Source organism: Macaca fascicularis, chromosome 17 (assembly GCF_037993035.2).
Source record: "Macaca fascicularis isolate 582-1 chromosome 17, T2T-MFA8v1.1".
NCBI lineage: Eukaryota > Metazoa > Chordata > Mammalia > Primates > Cercopithecidae > Macaca > Macaca fascicularis.
In genome coordinates, this window is record NC_088391.1 from 55,302,525 (window position 1) to 55,308,148 (window position 5,624).

Genomic DNA, 5,624 nt, shown 5'->3' on the forward strand with positions numbered 1-5,624 from the left:
AAATACAGTATCTTCATACAATGAGTTACCACTCAGAAAGGAAGAGCAATATACTACTCATGCATGCAAAACCACAGTTCATCTCAAAAACATTATGTTGAGTTAAAGTAGTTGGAAACAAAAGAATACATTCAATATAATTTTATTTACCTACATTTCTATAACAGAGTAAGCAAAATGAATCTTTGATAATATGAATTAAAAAGTGATCACATCATTAAAAATTGATAAGCCTCCTTGCCAGCATATACTAAGTAAAAAAGAGAGAAGGTACATAGAACAATAACTCCTTGTTTCTGCTTCCTTCCAGCCCCTGAAAAACCACCATTCTGTTCTCTATTTCTGATAGTTCACTATTTCAGATACAGTATATAAGTGGAATCATAAAGTATTTGTCCTTCTGAGACTGGCTAATTTCACATAGTATAATATCCTCCAGGCTTATTCATGTTGTCACAAATAGTAGGATTTCCTTCTTTTTTAAGAAGAAAATTGTGTATGCATATATATTGTGTATATGTGATATGTATATATGTGTATATATATACATATCACAAATTCTTTATTCTTTGATCTATCAATGGGCATTTTCGTTTTGTCCATATCTTGCCTATTATGAACAATGTTGCAATACATGTAGAAGTGCAGGGGTCTCTTAGTTAACAATATGAATTTGTGCACTACAAATTTTGATAAAAGGGTACCTCTCATGTTAAGTATTGTTACCACAAAAGTATTTTTAAAAAGCACACGAGAAAAATTTTGGACATGATGGATAAATGTATTACCTTGATTGTAGTGATAGATCACTAATGTATGCATAGGTCCAAACTCAGCAAATTATGAATATCAAATGTGCAGTTTGTTTGTATGTCAACTATATCTTAATAAAGCCATTACAAAGAAAGGTGGCTCAGGAGGAAGAGAGAATGGGAGAAAGAAAAAGAAGGGAGAGAGAGAGAGAAGAAAAATTACTAATATCAGAAATGAAAGAGGGGACATTATCAACATCAAATGACACTAATAGGATAATAAGAAATCTAATGAAAAACTCTATGTCCATAGATTTGATAATCAATATAAAATAGAACAATTCCTTGAAAATATAATTTTTCAAAACGTTCACTAGAATAAAACAATTTACAATAGGTCTATCTCTATTAAAGACATTTAATAAATAGCTAATAGCTTTCTATAACAGAAATCTCCATCTACATGAGTTCAGTAGTGAATTGTAAACATTTAAAGAATAAATCACATTGGTTACCTACAATTTATTCCAGAAGACAGAAGCAGGGGAAATAATTTCCAATTCATTCTATGAGGCCAGTAGTATCTTAATATGAAAAAAAAAAAAAAACAGAAAAAGACATTATAAGGAAAGAAAACTACAAATCTAGATCTCTGCTCAAGAACATAAATTCAAACTCCTCAACAAAAAATTATCAAAAGCAATTTAACAATGTATAAAAATAAGTATATACTACAGCAAAGTAGGATTTATACCAGGTGTGCAAGACTGGGTCAACATTAAAAAATCAAATGATGTTATCCATCACATTAAAAGGTTAAAGAAGAAAATATTACATTATCATATCAATAGAATCGGAAACATCATTCGACACATGATACTATTCACAATAAAAGACTCTCAGCAGTTAAGAATCGAGGGGAAATTTCTCTGTTTAATAGAATACATGTACAAAACAACACACAACTAACCTCATCCTTGATGATTAGAAACTGGATGCTTTCGCATTAAGATAAAATATAAGGCAAGAAACTGATCTCTCATTACTTCTTTTCAACATCCTTCTGAGAAGTCCTAGCTGATGAAATAATAAAAGAAAAGTAAACGGTTATGCTTGTTGGGGAAGAACACATAAAATTCTTTTTGTTTGCACATAACATGATTGTCTGTGTAAAAAATGTGAAATAACTGACAGAAGTTCCTAGAATTAATAAGCAATTATAGTACAGTGATAGAACGAGATGAATATAAAAAGTCAATCACTTTCCTATATACCAGTAATGAATGAGTGAAATTCAAAATTAAAAATACCATAACATTTACATTAATACTCCCCAAAATAAAATACTTAGATATAAATTTTTAAAAATATGCACAATGTCTACATGGGGAAAACTACAAAGTCTCATTAAAGAAATCAAAGAAGAAAGAAAGAGAGAGAGGTTTTATGTTCATGGAGAGAAAGATCCAATATTTTGAACTTGCCATTTCTTCCCAATTTGATCTATAAATACAATATAATCACAATCAAAATCCCAGCAAGTTAATTTGGGCATAGCAACAAATTGATTCTAAAACTTACATAGAGAGGCAAAAAATCCAGAATAGCCAACACCATATTGAAAGAGAAGAACAAACTTTGATGGAGAACATTACCCAACTTCAAGATTTACAACAAAGCTACAGTCATCAAGATAGTGTTGTACTGGTAAAAGAATGGACAAACAGAACAAAATATGGAGCCCAGAAAGAGATCTACATAAACATAGTCAGGTGATAATTAAAAAGGAGCAAACGTAATACAATAAGACAAACTAGTTTTTAAAACAAATTGTACCAGAAGACTTGAATATTCACATGTAAAAAAAAAAAAAAGACTCTACACATTTTTATACCCTTTACAAAAATTAACTCATAATGGAACATAGATCTGAATGTAAAACATAAAACTATAAAACTCCTAAAAGATAACATAAGAGAAAACCTAGGTGACTTGGGAATGGGTGATACATTTTAGATATTACCATAAGGCATGCTTTATGAAATAAATAATTGATAAATAGATTTTATTAAACTTAAACTTATACTTTTTAAAAGACAACATCAAAAAAATGAAAAGACGCAGACTGCAAGAAATTATTTGTAGAAGCTAGATCTAATAAAGGACTATTATGTAAAATATGTAAAAGACTCTTAAAATTCAATAATAAGAACAGAAAAAAGTCTAATTAAAATGAATCAAATAGTTGGATAGGCACCCATCAAAAATATATACATATGGCAAGTAATCAGGTGAAAACATGTTCAAAATTTTGTTACCAAGAAATTGCAAATTAAAATGAGATACCACTGCACACCTATTAGAATGGCACACTCTTATCATGCAATCCAGCAATCACTCTCTTTGCTATTTAACCAAAGGAGTTGAGAACTTAAGTCAACACAAAAATTTTCACACATATATTTATATCAGCTTTACTCATCACCACTGATACTTGAAAGCAACTAAAATGTTCTTTAGTAGGCAAACAGATAAATAAATGGTAGTACATTCAGACAGCAGAATATTATTTATTACTAAAAGGAAATGAGCAACAAAACCCTGAAAAGACATGGAGGTGCTTTTAATGGAATATAACTAAGTAAAGGCGCTAATCTGAAAATTCTATATACAGTATTTTTCCAACTAGTTGGTGTTCTGGAAAAAGCAAAACTATGGACACAGTAAATAATAAATAAAAAATTAGTGAATGCTAAGGGATCAGTGGCGGGAGGCATGAATAGGGGGAGCAAAAGGATATTTATGGCAGTGAAAATACTCTGTATGATTCTATCAATATCATTATATGTTTCTCTAAACTCATAGAATGTACAACAAGAAGAATGAATTCTTTTTTTTTATTATTATTATACTTTAAGTTCTAGGGTACATGTGCACAACGTGCAGGTTTGTTACATATGTATACATGTGCCATGTTGGTGTGCTGCACCCATTAACTCGTCATTACATTAGTTACTTCTCCTAATGCTATCCCTCCCCCCTCCTCCCACCCCACTACAGGCCCCAATGTGTGATGTTCCCCATCCGTGTCCAAGTGTTCTCATTGTTCAATTCCCACCTATGAGTGAGAACATGTGGTGCTTGGTTTTCTGTTCTTGCGATAGTTTGCTGAGAATGATGGTTTTCAGCTTCATCCATGTCTCTACAAAGGACATGAACTCATCTTTTGTTACAGCTGCATAGTATTCCATGGTGTATCTGTGACACATTTTCTTAATCCAGTCTGTCATTGATGGACATTTGGGTTGGTTCTAAGTCTTTGCTATTGTGAATAGTGCCGCAATAAACATATGTGTGCATGTGTCTTTATAGTAACATGATTTATAATCCTTTGGGTATATACCCAGTAATGGGATGGCGGGTCATATGGTATTTCTAGTTCTAGATCCTTGAGGAATAGCCACATTGTCTTCCACAATAGTTGAACTAGTTTACAGTCCCACCAACAGGGTAAAAATGTTCCCATTTCTCCACATCCTCTCCAGCACCTGTTGTTTCCTGACATTTTAATGATCAACATTCTAACTGGTGGGAGATGGTATCTCATTGTGATTTTGATTTGCATTTCTCGATAGTCAGTGATGATGAGCATTTTTTTAGGTATCTGTTGGCTGCATAAATGTCTTCTTCTAAGAAGTGTCTGTTAATATCCTTTGCCCACTTTTTGATGGGGTTGATTTTTTCTTGTAAATTTGTTAAGTTCTTTGTAGATTCTGGATATTAGCCCTTTGTCAGATGGTAGATCCAGATGGGCTAAGAATGAATTCTAATTTAAACTATGGACTTTGGTGATGACAATGTGCCACTGCAGGTTCATCAATGATAACAAATGCACCACTCTGAGAGGTACTTTGGTAATGGGAGAACTCTGCAGGAGTGGGACTAGGGGATATATGGTAAATTTCTGTGTCTTCCTCTCAATTTTGCTGTGATCATCAAACCGTTCTAAAAAAAATCTTGAGAAAAAGAAAATGCATCTAGAACTTCCAGTAGATAATTAGGTAGTGATAATTTTAATGGACTTTAAAATGAAAGAATAATAGGCAACACATGGCCAAATTAAAATAATATTGTTTTTTGTCAAAAGAAAATATATGACAGTGTATACAAATTTCTCAAAAAGAGTGAAGAACACTGGATGTTGACCCCTCTTAGATTATAACTACCAATCTTTCTATATTATTGATCTTGGTTTGTTGCAACAGGATTTGTTGTAGCTAAATGGAATATTTTATCTTAGTAAATTATTTTTTTAAAGTATATTCAAATAGTAACCACACTTCATTACTCAGGATTAATGAAAAACAGTGCTTTCACAATGTATTACTTAAGATTAATAGAATTCAAAACTAAATTTCACATAGAAACTCACTATGTAGAACACCTTTCATGACATTTAAAGTGTTAAATAACTATTCTTGTATTTATCTACCGAGATTTTTTATTATTCAAAGCATACCCAAATGCTGCCTTCTGAATTAAAAAAAAAAAATGAAAATAGGACCTTCATATCTTTGTACTTACTATGGATTTAAATATAGAACTTGACAAATGTCCCAGATTTTTACAATTTATTCATGTTTCCCAATGCTGATCAATCACAAACATTAACTGTACATTATTTTTCACTTTTAACACCGTTTAAACCACCACCAATTTACCACCTTTCTATTTCTTCCAAATATCTGTCAAAATATTTGCCCTCTGAGCAAATCTCAGACACCATACCAAAGTAATGGGCAGTAATATCAAGTAATCGGTTAGAATTTGGCACATCTCCCCATGTCTTATTTCTCAGAGAGCAAGCATATC